Below are 9,329 nucleotides of genomic sequence, written 5' to 3' on the forward strand. Positions count from 1 at the left end.
TTGTCTTATATGACTGAGACAGCAACAGCTTGTAGAGTTGTATTTAATTGTATTGTGGAGTGCTGCAGAGATTTATTAACAATAATTGCAGCACCTCCATGGGCACTGATCACCAATTGGGAAAAAAAAAAAGTTAAAAATAGCATAATCAAGTCCAGGATTATAAGGAGAGTTACCTAACATAGTCTCCTGCAGGCATACAATCCCTGGATTGAATTCATGCATTCAAACTTTAAAGTCTTCTGTCCGGGCTCTGAGACCCTTACAGTTCCACTGAAGGATATCGAACTTGAATGTTAAGGTAGTAATGTACTACTTCCCACTCTTTGGAGGGAAGTACTGATCCTAGGGTGGAGAGGAAAATTCTCCTTAATAAGAGGTTGTTTTTTCTTGATCCTTTTCATCTTTATCAAGAGATTAGGATTCTTGGCTGACAAACAGCTTTCTGAATTCGAGGGCTGATGCTCAGGATTTTACTGTGATTATGTGCATCACTACTGCTATTAGTCTTGGGGCGGCAAGACTGATGAGAACTCGCAAGTCTTTGAACTGGATCTGCTTTCGGAACTATCTTCCTTGGCGGAGAGATCTCTTCCAGAACACTGTACCCATTTGAAGTTTTTATGATAAAACTTTCATTATTCGGGCTTCCTGGTGGTCGCAGCTGTGGTTTAATAAGGTTTCATAGTGACTGTGATAATTGATGGATCCGAGCTAGATCTCTCTAGTTTGGACCACTCCTTTGGTTGCTTCTTGGTGAAATTTTTATTTGTGCCCATTTCCAAACTTTGCTTAGGGGGCTGAATGTGCAACCGTTACATTTGTATCAGCTTGAGAAGATATATTGTCCATGCTTTTAGAAGAACAATTTTTAGTATTGGGCTTCATAACGCGTGCTGACTCAAGTTTCTGATTTTTTCCATTGCAAGGAGAAACAGGTTTCCGATGCTTACTGTTAGATTCAATTACTGGTGGCCACTCATTGCTAGAACTCTTCATCAACTTTATTACAGAAGCATAGGTAGAGTTGGCACTCTTGTTAGCCCCCATTACCACACGCTTTGCTGCACTGATGCGGAGATGTTCATTATCAGCCACTGCCAACACGTCTTGCTCAAACCTGTACCTGAGGCAAGTCCTAGTGTTTGGAGAGTGATCACCCTTGCACTGGAAACAATAACGGGCTGCTTCACACTTGTCCAAATTGTCATGCTCAGCAGAGCACACAGAGCATCTCTTATTATTTCCACAAGAGTCTTGAATGTGGCCATATTCAAAGCATTTGCGACATTGTTTAGGGTTTCTTTTATATTTTTTTACTTGCATCCTCTCATGGCCAACATTGATGTTATCAGGCAAGTAATTGGAGAAGGTTAAAAGCATAGCTGCATCCCTCCCAATTTTTTAATATGAGAGACACAAGGAGGGCACCTAAGGAGAATCTCCTCCTCATTAAAAACATGCAAGTCTTGGGAATAAACTACCCCTTTCAGCGTGTTAAAAAATCTGTGTGATGTGATAGCCTCAATATTTCCACTTTTAGGGGGTTTGAACTTTGATAATAAAACAGCTTGCGTCTCATTGCCTGCTTTTATGAGCAAGTTCTTTCCATATCGTTTCAGATTACCGATAGGAATAGAACCCACTTTGTTCTCAATACATTCAGCCGCTTTAATGAAATTTTCCTTTCCCTCTTTATAACTGGCAACATGCCATATAGGGGGAGGAAGCGTCCTGGTGTATGTTGCTGGTCCAAATTCTTCGTCCTTAGGAACAAAATCAAACGGCTCATCATTCAAATTCCTCACTGAAAACACCTTGGTACTTAGAACAGAGTCATTTAGAATGTGGCCATTTAATTGCAGTTGTGCCTCACTAGCTTCTTGGGGAGAGGAAAATCTAATGTACGCAGAAAAAGACTGCTTGTCTTTTTCTAGAAGCCTCTTAATCCTCTCCACCTTACCAAACTGTTTTGCAACACTATGCAAGCACTCGTAGTCCAACGACAGGCTTACACTAGTGCAATAAAGTACTCTATTATTCACATCTAATCCACCAGTTTTAATAGCACCCTGGTGTCGCGGTGCATGGTTCCGTGTGATAACCAAGCTCATATCCGTGTCCATGCCTGAAGTTGTCGCCAGTGCCGTTAAGTCGTTTGATCCATGGGAGGGCAAACATTGGTCGATATCCATATTTTCAATATACTTGTAGACTGCTTGGTTATATCAAGAAGGTATTGGGCTCAGTCAGGTATTCAAATTCTCCACCAATGGCACAAGTGAGAGTTGACTCCCAATGGTCCACCCCATACCCAACCCTTACGGGATAGCACCAATACGCCTTCAGTGGCCCAGGTATAAGCCTATCCGCCTGCTGGGAGTTCTGCCCCCACTAATGGGGACTGACTCCCCACTCCAAACGTATTGGTGGGCTTCCGGACAAAAGCCAGGAGTCCCCATCCCAAACACCACCCCCCCACCCCCCCTGGATTCCGATGGGCTGATGTTTGGAGATGGTTCCGCCCTCAAGGTAGCAATGGGAGGGTCCCATCACTACCTCTTGGGTCCAAACCATATCAGGTGGCGACTCAACCCCCACCACAACTCCCACAATTACCTTCAAATGCAAACCCCTTCCAAAACACGATCCCTTCTCAGACTCACCTAAGCAGTAAAATTTAACAAAGTGGAAAATTCCACATAATTAATCCAAATGCTAATAAAAAATATTACATGAAGGAGAAGGATGTAGTAAGAATGAAAAAATTACAGAAAGAAGGAAAAGTTCTGACTGATTTAGTTGGATCAGTAGCTGGGCCCCAAGGACCACTGAGAAAGCAACCCCACCAGGTATCAGAGCCCAGCTGCTGGTCCCTAAGCCCCTTACCCACGTCAAGGGGTCAGCATCTAGGGGGGCACTGGGTCTTGGTTCCGTTGTAGATTACATCAAATTCCTCTGCATATCGGTGGCAAGTGTCGATGAGTCGTTGGAGACCTTGCACTGTTGGGAAATCAGAACCATATCGTCGGCGTAACAGAGGAGTTGTTTATAGTTATTTCATTGGAGGGTGCATTCCGATTGGGAGTGAGTTCAACGTTTGACATTCAAGGCATCTGTGTACGTATTAAACAGGTATGGAGAGAGATTGCCCCCTTGCCGAAACATCCATTCAGAAAATATGGGAAAATTTCAGAAAAATAAATGGAACAAACATTAGACCACCCAGACAAGCTATATTAGATAATGGAAATAAACTTTTAGATCCCTTCGAAATAAGTAACATACTTGGGGCAAGTTTTGCCAAAATAAGTAGTGACGAAATTCTAGACAAACATTTTAAAAAAGTAAAACACAAAGCAGAATCTATTATACTTAATTTTGAGACAAAGGAAGATATATATTATAATAAGAAGTTCAATATGGAAGAGTTAGAATATGCTCTCTTGAACAGCAATAAATCTGCCCCTGGAGGAGATGAAGTTTGCTTTAAGATGATTTGCCACCTAGCACCTTTGGCAAAATCATACTTAATTAAAATTTTACAATCATTTATGGCTCCAAAACTTGTTCCCAGATAAATGGCGAAGTGCAATAATAATTCCTATACCCAAACCGGGAAAAGATGCTAGTAATGTGAATAATTATAGACCTATCTCATTAACAAATTGTATATGCAAGTTATTGTAGAAAATGGTAAATGCACGACTTACGTGGCACATTCGTGAAAATAGAATTTTAAGTCCTACACAGTTTGGTTCACAACGTAATAGGTCTACATTAGATTCTCTGTGTAGTTTGGAAGACCGTATACGTAGAGGATTTGAAAGAAAACAAATTACAATAGCTGTCTTTTCTGACATTCAAAAGGCATACGACACTACATGGAGGTATGCAATATTAAAATCGTTACATAATAATAACATACGTGGCCATCTTCCTAAATTTATTAAAAACTTTATGACTGACCACACTTTTCAGGTGAGAATAGATAATGTTTTTTTCCAAAATATTTCCACTTGAAAATGGAGTACCACAAGTTAGTGTCCTTAGTGGTACTTTGTTCACATTGGCAATTAACGACATCAGTAACATACTACCGGTCGGAATTAAGAGTAACTTGTATATGGATGATTTTGCAATATATTACACAGGATCACGCTTAAAACATACAAAAAGAATTATTAATAAAACTATAAATAAAAAATAGATGAATGGGCCTCATCAGTAGGCTTTAGATTTTCCATAGAAAAAACCCAAGCTGTCATATTTATAATAGTAAAAATTGGAAAAAAGGTGAAGAAGCAGAATTGAAAATGAAAAACCATAATATACCAATTAGCCAAACTGTAAAAGTTTTAGGTTTGATATTTGATACACACGTCAACTGGAAAGCCCATATAACTTACATAAAATCGAAATGCAAAAGAGCATTAAACCTAATTAAAAAACTATCGCACACAAATTGGGGAGCTGATAGACATACTCTTTTTATACTATATAAAGCAACAGTGCTATCAATCATTGATTATGGAAGTGAAATATATGGGTCAGCTTCAGAAGCAGCACTGAAAATATTAGACCCAATTCACAACGAAGGCCTAAGAATATGCACAGGAGCATTTAGATCCTCACCAGTCTCCTCTGTACAAGTTGAATGTGGCGAACTGCCACTATCCCTCCATAGAGAATTCATAACCATGAAAAGTGCATTAAGAATCAAGGCAAGTGATTCACCAACAAAAAGTCTATTTGAGCTAAGGGATGTCTTTATAAACAATCATTCACCACCTTTCCCAATTAGAGCAATAGACTGTTCAAGTCATTGAATATAAATATACAAGTACCTCCAATAGTAAAGTTACCACCCCATTGGACTATGATTAAAGTAATGACTGACACTCACTTAAAATATTTATCAAAAAGTTCCATATATACCCAAGAACACCATAAAAAAAACCATAGAACATATAAGACAAAAAAGTTCACATTATGCAATATATACCGACGGGTCTAAATCGCAATATGGAGTAGGATGTGCAGCTATATCGCAGAACAAAACATATCATGCCTCAGTCTTCACAGCAGAGTTGTGTGCAATTAAAGTAGCTATCAAAATTATAAAGCAAACATCCTTCAATAATTTTGTGATTTTTAGCGACTCAAGAAGGGCTATAGAAGCTCTTCAGAGTTATAATTCAAAAAGTAATATTGTACAGCAAATCCAATTTGAACTCCACAAATTGTATAAAAATGGAAAATATACTGAAATATGTTGGATCCCTGCTCATGTGGGGATAAGAGGAAATGAAGAGGGTAATAAAGCAGCTAAAGAAGAAGTCCACATGATAAAAGCAAATGTAAACATCCCTACTAACGATTATATGAGATATATAAAAACAATAATTGTAGATAAATGGCAAAACGTATGGAATGAAAAGCCAGAAAATAATAAAATTAAAACAAAAAAAAAATGGATGTTAATAAATGGAGTTCAGCACATCAAAGAGAGAGAAATGCTCAAGTAATCCTGACACGCCTCCGTATAGGCCACACTCGTCTGACACACACGGGCACTTGATGAGCAACCCACGCGACTCTGCTCCAGAGTGTTCAGAGTGCAAGGAGTTGGTAACGGTCAGACATGTCTTGTGCGAGTGTCCAAAGTATGACAAGCAGAGACTGTCAACTTTAGGAAATAAGACAATAAAAGAGATTTTGTCAGAATCTTTTACATTTTCAGTTCCGATTTTGACTTTTCTGAGGAACTGCAATTTAATTGATAAAATATAAAACATTAGAGTATTTGGTGAATTCTAAATCCAAATTTCAATAATTTAAAACTAATTCTGAATTTTAATATACAGTTTTAGTATGTATGTAAAGGGAACATGAGTAAATGTATTTATTGTGTGTGTGTTCTAGTATGAAAGCATTTGCCTTGGTGCAGTTTTTTTTATTTATCATGACCAATTTGGTCCCAGTTCTTATCTAATCCTTCGGGCCAGCCCTAGGAGAGCTGAAAATCAGCTCAGTGGTCTGGTTAAACTACTTTTATGATAATAATAATATCTTGGAAAGTAATTCTGGGTGTCCGATAAGGGCTCCATTCTCATATTTCTGTTCACAGTCTGCGTGCCATTAATCAGGAAGGTTTAAATTCCGCACAAGGAATAATTTTGGAAATTCAGAATTTTATATTTAGCAATTTTGCAACCCTTAATGGACGAGAAACCTAGAGGCCAACCAATTAAAAAAAATCAATTGGAAGAGATGCAGATGCAGAAGGTGTAAGAAAAATTTTTAAAAAATTTTCCTACCTTCCAGGGAGAAGTTGAAAATTACTATTTACAACCCCTTGTGGGGACCCTGTGGTAGGGGTTTAGGGTTGTAAGAATACTACCACCGTAAGCCCTGCGTGTCGTAAAAGGCAACTAAAAGAGGACAGCTGCCTAGGCTTTTTAGCAAAAAGCTAGAAAAGCTAGACCCACTGCCAATAACTGTGGAAAACTGCTGCCTTGCAGGTAGACTTTTTAGTCATAGGCGAGGTCCACCGCCAACAACTGTGGTTCATGACAGCAAGGGTGTGCGGTCGTAAATGCCTCTTTGCCAAACAATAAACCATGCTTAAATGGAGAAGGCACATCAGGCAACTGACTCCTTAGTGAAGTGTTACCAGTTGGAAAGCAGAGGATATTTAATCCCTTGTGGGGCCTCTATTATAAGACAATCGTAAATTTTACTAAGTAATAGGTTTTTTTCTAATAAATAATTTCATTGTATTTTGTAAAACTATAATTACAGTTCACACAATATCAAACAGATAAGAGATAAAATCAGTAACAAATTCTGAGCAAATATTTATTTTTAATTTACGTAAATTTACCGAGATCAAGATGCATTAACTTTTTTGGATGTATACATGTCTTTTCTAATATTTCTTTGCCCTTTTATTTGCAAGATTAAGTTTATAATCGACATACTATTATAATTATATATATATATATATATATATATATATATATATATATATATATATACAAACCAAACATAGATTTAACCCTAACAGAAACTATAAAGTATCCGTACAGTTCAAAACATGTAAAAACTGAATATATTAATTTTGTTGCATATATTTATCTACAACTTTTTTCATTACGAGGGCATCAAGTTTAAATAAACCAAGACTTAAATTTAGAACATTACCATTATTTGACTTGATGAAACAAGATTTAATGATATTCCTTTTAACTGTATCATTATATGGGATTAAGGCTCTTGCTTGACTCCTGTTAATAGGATGAGCTAAATCTCTCATATGTACGAATAATTATTGGTGCTGGTTTTAATATTTATTATTCGTCTCCGATTTCCATGGAACTCTTCTATTGCTGTATATATATATATATATATATATATATATATATATATATATATATATATATATATATATATATATATATATATATATATATATATATATATATATATATATATATATATATATATATATATATATATATATATATACGTGTGTGTATATGTATATAGTGGAAAATCAGAGTGATTTCAGCACTGGTGGTTTTCTGGCATAAGTTTTCTATTTTGTTGTCTGTTGATGTTATTGAAGAATAAAGAGTAAAAAGAAAATAACAGTGAGAACAATGGAAAGCAAAAATTAATAGAAAGAACATTTTATAAGATAGTAACAGACGATAACACAAAGAGAAAGCCACATAATATAGGAATGTGATGCATAAAGTTACTAGTGCTGAATTTTCACTTGACAAGTATATAAGAATGTGTGTGAGTGTGTGTGTATTTTACACTGAATATTCGTGTAATATCTATTAGTGCACTCGGATATTCAGTCTGGGAAGAAATAGTCTAGCAATCACAAGACCTCGACAATAACTTACATGCTACGATATATATATATATATATATATATATATATATATATATATATATATATATATATATATAAGTGTGTGTGTGTGTGTGTGTCTTAAAACACAGCTGTCCTAGAATTGGACCCTAGAACATTTTAGACCCTCTTTGAGAAAATACTTTGAGCAGTGAGTGTTTTAATTCATGGTCTAGTTAAAGTACATAATTAATAATATTGATAATAATATAAGTTACAAACTTTGACCCACTATCAATACACACTAATCTTTGGCCTGTGAGTGACAGCTATTCTCTCATATCTAATCTCCGAATATTCTTGGCTCCGTGAGCTCAGCCTATCCCGAACCTCTACCTTTACCACCAATAGATTGATGGACGGCTGACAACACACGTAATTACTTGTTGCTTCCCTTTATATCTGCAATGATTGCTCCTTTGATGAACGTTGAATGGGGACCTAAAATCCCATTCTTTACAGTAATACGTTATAGCGTAATCAAAAGATCTGCTCTTTACTCTTTGGGTCTCATCTCTAAACAGAGATTCTAATATTGGGTGAAAGGTGACACAGAATCAACTTAAATTTTAAGAACATATTAAAATCTGCTAGACTAGAATTCTACAAAATTTCTACCTGCGTTATCAGGAACCTCAAGGATCTACGTTAGACTTAAGAATAATCATGAAAAAAAGCAACGTTATTAAATCAAAAGATTATTTCAAATCCATATATATATATGTATATGTATGTATGTATGTATATATATATCTTATATATATATATATATATATATATATATATATATATATATATTATATATATATATATGGTAAATATATATATATATATATATATATATCTATATATATATATATATATTACCGGCTTCGACCTTAATTCCAAGCCATTGACGAAGGAATGATACATAGTATTAGAAGTCACAAATATATATACTACAGAGACGGTACTGACGAACAACCGTTCAAGACTACAGATCCACCCACAGGCAGGTGTAGGTAGGAGTGGCTTTCAAAAAATCATTTGGCTAAAATTTTAATAAATTCGCAAGGGACACTACTGATAAACGTACTCACCGTAGGATTTGTTGTTACGTTCGTGTTTGTCGTTTAAGGAGGTTTTGTGTGTGGTTCCTCCACTGTGGATAAGAGGGGTAACTTCTTAGATTCTTTGAGGAGAACAGTCAGTTGTTCTCTGGACCTTGGCACATGCAGAACATTTTTGCCTTGCTTCATAGATGAAGAGTACTACCGTCTATTGCTTCTTGGTGGTTGCAGCCTCTTGGTGATTTGCCCTTATCTTCATGACCTGAGTATTTATTTTGAATATCCGCTATCTTTAAATTGGAAGATCTCTCTAGATTACCTATCTTAGGGCCCGTCCACACGAGGGGGCCTGA

The sequence above is a fragment of the Macrobrachium nipponense genome, chromosome 27, assembly GCF_015104395.2.
Source record: "Macrobrachium nipponense isolate FS-2020 chromosome 27, ASM1510439v2, whole genome shotgun sequence".
In the NCBI taxonomy this organism is placed as follows: domain Eukaryota; kingdom Metazoa; phylum Arthropoda; class Malacostraca; order Decapoda; family Palaemonidae; genus Macrobrachium; species Macrobrachium nipponense.